The sequence below is a fragment of the Dendrobates tinctorius genome, unplaced genomic scaffold, assembly GCF_039654945.1.
Source record: "Dendrobates tinctorius isolate UK_male_01 unplaced genomic scaffold, ASM3965494v1 ptg000030l, whole genome shotgun sequence".
NCBI classification, from domain to species: Eukaryota; Metazoa; Chordata; class Amphibia; order Anura; family Dendrobatidae; genus Dendrobates; species Dendrobates tinctorius.
Window position 1 is genome coordinate 26,979,109 of NW_027361698.1, and position 8,847 is coordinate 26,987,955.

General features: G+C 41.4%; 1 long non-coding RNA gene across 1 annotated transcript; it reads left to right on the top strand.

Moving 5' to 3' along the window:
• The first annotated feature begins 7,024 nt into the window (after window positions 1–7,024).
• Window positions 7,025–8,385, top strand: LOC141086051 (uncharacterized). Its single transcript, XR_012231486.1, has 3 exons — window positions 7,025–7,329; window positions 7,423–7,523; window positions 8,024–8,385. It is a non-coding gene; the product is annotated as an uncharacterized lncRNA (long non-coding RNA).
• The last annotated feature ends 462 nt before the right edge of the window (window positions 8,386–8,847 follow it).

Below are 8,847 nucleotides of genomic sequence, written 5' to 3' on the forward strand. Positions count from 1 at the left end.
CTCGGGTGTCCTCCGAGTATTTTGGCATGCTCGGAGATTTAGTTTCTGCCGCCGTAGCTGTATGATTTGCGACTGCTATACAGGCTGATTACATGTGTGGAATGCTTGTTTGTTAGGGAATTCCCACATGTATTTAGGCTGTCTAGCAGTCACAAATCATGCAGCTGAGGCGATGAAAACTAAATCTCCATGCAAGCCAAAATACTCGGAGGACACCCGAGCCTGCTCGGGAAAACCAGAGCAACGAGTATACTCGCTGATCACTACTAAATAAACATAGGAAATTAGAGGCAGAGGCGGTGAAAGACGCTGACAAGGAGACTATTCTGGGGCCAAATGATGGGCAGGATAACTAAGAAAGAGAGATGAGTTATGTGGGGCAGAATAACTAGGTCAGGAGGAAAAGATGAGGTGGAGCTGAGCTGGCCAGGAATTTTACAGTGATGTAGAATTGTAGTTCTAGTGCTGACTTATGCAGGGAAAAGAGATTTCCTATTTCTACATAGAGATTTGAAGGTTTCATCTAGTCTGTTTTTAATCATGTTAAAGACATAAAGGAAAAGATAAAAAATAACGACAGAAAGGCAAAATGAGCAATTGTAAGTACACAGCACTATATAATATGATGACTGCAATATATTAAGAGGATACAAACTTTGATGGGAGGAGTGCTTCTTTAAGACAGCTTTTAATACATTTCTTTGGCTAAGAAGTGAACATAATCTGTTTCTTGACTTTGTCAGATTATTCAAGGTGTACACATTTGCTTATATTTCAACACTGTTAAATTAGATCAGCGCCAAAGGGAGCAAAAAAATCTACATCTGCTCATACAGTGCTAGAAGGGCTAAGGTAAGGACATCAAATGCCAACCATCTGCCCAGGGCTTCCCATCCCAGTATAACACCCAGTGCAGCTGAAATGATCTTGATGGTCTAGTTTCTTAGATTAGATTTGATACAGTGTGCAGGTTGTACGCGTATGTGAGCCTTGGTCATATTTATAGTATATGCCAGCTACCGTTTTTTCTACTGGTTGGCAGGGCCGGATTATAGGAGGGGCAGGCGGGGCTTCAGCCCCGGGGCCCCCACCACAAGAGCTTCTAAGGGGGCCCGGGCCCCCACCACTGGGCAGCGACCGCCATTTTATTAACGCAGCGCGAGGATAAATATTAGACGCCGTCACGCTGAGATGAACTAGGCATACCGGTACCGCCTCATCCTCTCCTGTCACGCCTCCTCTCCTGTCACGCCTCCTGTCCTGTGGATCTGCTCTGCCTGCTCGCCGCGTTCACGAGCATCGTGCGCCCACCGCCTGCTGTGTACGGTCCCGCCAATCAACTCTGCAGCACCACGGTGATTAACCCCCTTGCCTCCAGGCTCCAGCTAGCTATATATTTATATATAGCTCCTGTCTGTGCCAGCTGCGGCTGTGTGTGGAGACTAGTGGTGCGCACAGAGATGACGTCATCGCTGTGCTCACGTGTCCAGACACAGCCGCGGCCGGCACAGACAGGAGGACGAGCGATGCTGCAGGGATCGTGGCCGGCTCCACACAGGTCAGCGGCACTGCTGCCGGCATAGACGGGAGGAGGAGCGATGCTGCTGGAGTGAGGAAAGGTGAGTATAAACGTTTATTTTTGTGTGCCACAGGATACAGGCCATATAGCAGGATGGGGGTATATAGCAATATAGGTGTATATAGCAGGATGCATGGGGTATATAAGAGTATGGGGGAGGGGGTATATAGCAGGATGGGGGTATATAGCAGGATGCGGCCATACACCAGGATGGGGTATATTATGAGCAGGATGAGGGGCCTGAGGGCATATATAGCAGGATGTGTTAAATAGCAGGATGCGGCCATATGCCAGGAAGGGGTATATAGCAGGATGGGAGCACATAGATATGAGTATGCTCAGACACAACTGCTGGAATTCACTAGTGAGATCTATCGTTTGTATGTCATATTTTTTTTCTGTAAAGGTACAGCATGGCTGAGCGAAGAATTGATAGGCATAAAACACCAAGATCATATAGTAGTGGTGCTCAGAAGAGGAACAAAGCTATAGAAAAGAAAAGAAGAAGAGATGGTTTTCTTGAAAAGACTCAGAAGCTGAGCAACTATTTTTGCCAAATTTTGCCAGATGATTTGCGTGAGCTACAGGGACAATCCAGTAGAGGTAGGTGAAAGCAAATGCATACCTATGAACATTTATTTTTTTAATTTAAAAAAAAACAAAAACAAAAAACATTTATTTTGTCTTGCAGCAGAGGTTCACAATATTTGTTACATAGCTGATGAGGAAAATGAATTAACCCAAGCTGCTAGTAAAGAAGACAATAAAGAAAAATATGATGAACGTGTTGTTGGTAATGTGCATCCAAGAAAATCTGGAGAAGAGGACTTCACAGCTAATGTAGCGGAAGATGACTACCATCTTACAGCAGATGAAAGGGAAGAACATGATGTAATGGATATAGGTGAAGCAGATGACCAAGCAGATGATAAAAAGCAAGAAGACCTAGTGTACACGGCTGTTAGAGGACAGCAAATCTACCATTCAAGTATTGTAGGTCATTCAAGTCCTGCTTATGGTGATGAAGAAGCTCATCTATCATCTGAAGCAGTAGATTGTGCCTGTGATTCTATAAACGCTGGAGTATGTAATGACATCGGTCTTTGGCCTCAAACTTTTAGCTCAGAATTTATAGATTTTTGAGCCACTGAAGGATCAAAAAAGCTTCAGAACTGCACATCAATGCTATTAGAAAAGTCAGTCTCGCAACTGTGTAAAACAGGAAAAGAAATATTTGAGAGAAAATGTAGCAAAAATATTTTCAGTCGAAGAAATAAGAATGGTGAATCAGTCAATCGATCTTGGCTCTGCTTCTCACCAAGCACAGGCAAAGTCTATTGTTATGTCTGTAAACTTATTACACCACAAAAGGAGAACCTTTCTGGGGAAGGTTTTGGAGACTGGAAGCATGTGCATGCACGTATTACTGAACATGAGGTATCAAAGTCCCATCTTACCGCTGTCACAACACTGGCAAACCGTGGAGAAAGGAAAGGATCCATTAGTGCTCATTTGCTTCAAATGTCAGATGAAATACATGGATACTGGAAGCAAGTCCTTATGCGTGTAGTAAGGCTAGTTTCACACTTGCTTTTTTTTGCAGCGCGTTTTTCCCGCAAAAAAACGCATTGAAAAAACGCATACAAAAGCATACAACTGCTGCGTTTTTTTCAAGCATTTTTATGAGCATGCATGAAAAAAACGCAGCGTTTTTATGCGTTTGTATGCGTTTTTAGTGCGTTTTTACCGCGTTTGCGTTTTTTTCCAACATTTTTAGGTGGCCCCTCACACTACCCAAACCATGACTTTACTAACCCTAACCCTGACCCTAACCCTAACCCTAACCCTGACCCTAACCCTAACCCTGACCCTAACCCTTAACCAAATCATACTTAACCCTAACCCAAACCCTAAACCCTAACTAACCCTAACCCTAACCCTAACCCTGACCCTAACCCTAACCCTGACCCTAACCCTAACCCTAACCCTAACCCTAACCCTGACCCTAACCCTAACCCTAACCCTGACCCTAACCCTTAACAAAACCATACTTAACCCTAACCCTGACCCTAACCCTAACCCTAACCCTAACCCTGACCCTAACCCTTAACCAAACCATACTTAACCCTAATCCTGACCCTAACCCTGACCCTAACCCTAACCCTAACCCTAACCCTGACCCTAACCCTTAACAAAACCATACTTAACCCTAATCCTGACCCTAACCCTGACCCTAACCCTTAACAAAACCATACTTAACCCTAACCCTGACCCTAACCCTAACCCTGACCCTAACCCTAACCCTAACCCTGACCCTAACCCTAACCCTAACCCTAACCCTGACCCTAACCCTTAACCAAACCATACTTAACCCTAATCCTGACCCTAACCCTGACCCTAATCCTTAACAAAACCATACTTAACCCTAACCCTGACCCTAACCCTAACCCTGACCCTAACCCTAACCCTAACCCTGACCCTAACCCTAACCCTAACCCTGACCCTAACCCTTAACAAAACCATACTTAACCCTAATCCTGACCCTAACCCTGACCCTAACCCTTAACCAAACCATACTTAACCCTAACCCTGACCCAAACCCCAACCCTAACCCTGATCCTGACCCTAACCCTAACCCTAAACCCCCTTAACTAACCCTAACTCTAACCCAAACCCCTAAATTCCATGGTTAAAAAAAGAAAACGCATATGCAAAAAAACGCATACATGAGCATGCCAGTGCGCACATATGCGCATCCATAGGCTATAATGGCCATTTTTAGCGCTAAACGTGCGCATATGTGCGCATGCGCTTTTTTGCAGGGCCAAAAAATGCAACATGCTGCGTCTGGAAAATACAAACGCACACCCCAAAAAAACGCAGCGCATGAAAATCGCATACATGCGCTTACAAGCGCGCAGGTATGCGCACCCATGTTAAATATAGGGGAAAAAACGCATGCGCACATATGCGTTTTTTTCCAGCGCTAAAAAACGCAAATGTGAAACCAGCCTAAGTACTATAACATTCCTGGCTGAACGAGGACTTGCTTTTAGAGGTGAAAATGAGCTTCTGAAATCAACAAGAAATGGTAACTTTTTAGGTATAATGGAGCTCATTGCAAAGTTTGATCTGTTTCTTGCCTCTCACATTAAAGAACATGGTGGAACAGGAAGAGGGAAAACAAATTATCTGTCTTCAACAATTGTTGAAGAGCTAATTCAACTAATGGGACAGCGTGCTCAGCAAGAAATCATTGCTAGAATAAAATTATCAAAATATTACTCGGTGTCAGTTGATTCTACCCCAGATGAAGCACACATAGACCAGCTAACAATTGTTATAAGATATCTTGAAGGATCTTCACCAAAGGAAAGATTCCTAACATTTCTTCCAAATTGTGGTCACACAGGATATGCTATAGCTAATGCATTGCTGCAGTTTTTACAGCAACATAAAATTGAAATACGTGACTGTCGGGGACAAGCTTATGACAATGCCGCAAACATGTGTGGAAAATATAAAGGGATGCAGACATATGTTAAAGAGAAGAACAAATTTGCAGAGCTGATACCATGCTGTGGGCACTCCTTAAACTTGGTTGGTAAAGCAGCTACTAATGCATGTCCTAAGGCTGTAAATTTCTTCCAATTTGTACAACAAATTTATGTTTTCTTCACTGCATCCACTCATCGCTATAAAATTTTGGCTAATTATCTAAGTCAATCTGGATCAAAGTATCTTGTTCCCAAAAATCTAAGTGACACTCGATGGGCATGCCGGGCAGATGCCACAAAAGCTTTAGTTCAAGGCTATGCAAAAATGAAAGAAGCTCTTGTGAAAATTGGATCTGACCAGGATGAAAAAGATATTGTAAAAAATGAAGCGAATGGTCTTTCAAGACAGATGTCATCACTGGAAATATCATTATTAGCTGTTTTTTGGAAGGACATTTTAAACAGATTTGATGCCACGAATAAGGCCCTACAACATCCAAAATTATTACTTCAGTCCGCAGTGGATATGCTGAAGTCTTTGAAGAATTTTGTGGAGTCGAAAAGAGACCATTTTTTACTATATGAGCAAGAAGCAAAACATTTGAGTGACACAGAAGAGTACTGTGAGGAGCACTCAAGACGTCATAAGAGAAATGTCCGATTAAATCCCCTGGACTATGCAAAGGAACCTGGAAGCCAGTTTTCTCCTAGTGAGAAGTTTAAGGTTGAAAGCTTTTTACCTGTTATAGATCGTATTTCTACATCTCTTTCGGATAGAATATCTTCCTATGAAGTAATTGCTGAAAGGTTTGGCATTCTTGGCAATCTTGCAGTAGCCACTCCACAACAAATCTCTTCTGCAGCCCGTAACTTAGTGAATATATATGTTGAAGATCTAGATGCAGCTTCACTTGAAAATGAATTACAACAGTTTGCATATCTTGTTAAAAATGCTACACTAGCTGAACATGAAGATTTCCCTAGAGAGCTCTGCATGTATAAAATGGTGCTAAAGGACCCTTTCAAGAGTACATTCCCAAATATTGAAATTCTTTTGAGAATGTTTTTGGTCTTGATGGTAACCAATTGCAGTGGAGAGAGATCATTCTCCAAAATGAAACTAATTAAAAACAGACTTCGCAGTACAATGGGCCAGGAACGTCTATCCCACCTTTGCTTGTTAAGCATTGAACATGACATTCTTGAAGAGCTAGACTTTTCAAATCTGATTCAAGAATTTGCTATGAAAAAATCAAGAAAAGTTCACCTCTAAGTTTCCAGTACTTTGGCCTTCCTAAATGTTCCAAAAGGTTTGTAAAACTATGCTCACATTGTGATCAAATATGATATGTACATCCTTAAAAGCTCAGATATGGTATGCGTATTCCAAATGTGCAACTGGTTGCTGTTGAGACTTGGTCTGTTATATTACTGTTTTTCAATACAGAAAAACACCCGTAACAAACACTAATTTTATGTTGAAAGACAGCCACCCATGACCTTCTTTAACTTGTTTAATAAATCAACCTTTTCCATTGCCTGTGTCAGAGACTTAATAGTCTCACTGTTCTTGCAATAATGGTGGCTTTACACAGAGAAATTTAGCTCATAATTGTTTGGAAGCGAGTGACCTTTACTGTAACAACCCCCTGCACAGCATGGGGAGGAGCAATCCGTAATCTGAGCCACCTTTACATAAGGCAAATAATTGCTAACGGGTGTTTTCAGGGATGCTCTCTAGCAATTTTCTTAACTATAATTTCCCAGTGTACCCTAAAGAATCTATTTTTGTGATCATGGTAAAACCTTATGTGCTCCGAACATGAAAAATGCCCGCCAATAGGAATCCCCCCCAGCAGTGGCCACAGTCTTTGACAGACAGCTAGGTCAACCGTTAAAGTTCTTGAGCAGCCTGCCGCGCATGCGCGTGGCTCTCCATATACTTGTCTGAGAAAACTGAGCACTGCTGTTAGTCTCCTCATGCAATACTGGGGGCTGGCTGAGCCATGGAGTTATGAGCCAACCCCCTGCTTCTAGACTGCTGTAGAGCAGTCAGAAGCAGGGGAGACAGCACAACCCCTTTAATCACTTTAACATAAGTAAAAACATGCGTTTAACCCCTTCTTTTTTTTTCAGTTCCGTTTAAGTTTAATACATTATGGGTGTTCTGTTCGTGGCATCAAATCTGTTATCATACATCTTGGATTACCTGGATATATACATCTTAAATTATACATGGAGAATAACTGTTAGGTAAGCAAAGCTGCAAAGTTCTAGTCTGCTCATATATCCATTCCATTCTAATGATGATTATTTTAACTTTTTATAATTTTCATTTCCTTATAGCATACAAGTTGTGTTTTGAGGTTACTACAAGAATCATTGGATGTTTGATGGATAGAGTTCATATGATCCTTCTCAACGTACTCTATTTCATTATATGATGGGTAAGTGAAATTTTTAAGGCACATATAAAATTTTTTGCATTTAATGCTGGTACTAATGTTGACATTTTACTTATTCTTTGTGTTAATTTTCCCCTGGAGCTCTGCAATCTGATGACAGACATGTGTTGGATACAGAGATTTGACAGGGGGGTGGTAAAACTTAGTTGCCAATTTATTCACGACTTTCTAAGAGGTATTACAGAAAAAGTACAATTCAGAGTTATGGGAAAAGATGCTTTGAAATTGTTATATTATGTGGAAAGCAAGAGAGCCAGACAAAATCATACATCATTGTGGGAAAAAATACAGTAAAGCTTGTAATGTATACATTTATTTATGCTTTTATCTGTACACACTTTTATATAAAGCATGTTTTCGATCGTTAACACCTCCCCCTTGTACTTGGAGATGCTCACAGGCACATTAAGACAGGTGATATATCCTCCTTCAGCCAACAGACCTGTATTCAAAGAATGCTTCTTTTTCTTCTCTTACTATAGGAGAGCAAGCCACTACTCCGGAGATAATACAATAGAGAGCATATTGTTATACAGTAGTTAGCAACAATTGCTGCCGGTGAAAACTTTCCCTTTCTGCATTTTTATTATTCCTTGGCTGTCTTAACATTGGGTTCAATAAAAAAAAATGTGAGTAACTCTTTCTGTCTATAATTGGACTGCTTTGAGTTGTCCTGGACTGTATCTCTATTGTAGTACTGTAAATCTGAATGTGGCAGAACAAGAGGATAAGATTAGATTGTACATCTGAGTGCTACAGTTCGCGCTCTACTGTTATGGCTAAAATGTTAATGATATGGGGGCCCCCACCAGATTTTCTGCCCAGGGGCCCCCACCAACCTTAATCCGGCCCTGCTGGTTGGTGAGGAAGTATTTCATATCATCAGCACCTCATCGTTACTGATTGTAAAGCTGTCAGTTGGTGCTCCATCACTCATAAGCATGCATGTCACTTCAGCCCAGAGTGCATGCTTATGTCAGTAGGGAGAGTAGCCAAGCATCTCCACCGAAGGAAATTCAGGATACCCATCCATTCATTCATCCAATGTCTACAAATGGTGGGCTGCCCCTATACGCTTTATAACAGTGGGTTTACCCAATATTATTATCATTTGCAAGCTTAGAATAAAGTCTGATGAACGTCAAACCAGTAATCTATCTCACATCTAAATACAGGTACATCTGACAAAATTAGAATACCATCAAAAACTTAATTTATTTCAGCTCTTCAATACAAAAAGTGAAGCTCATATATTATATTGGGTCATTACAGAGTGACCTATTTCAAGTGTTTATTTCTGTTAATG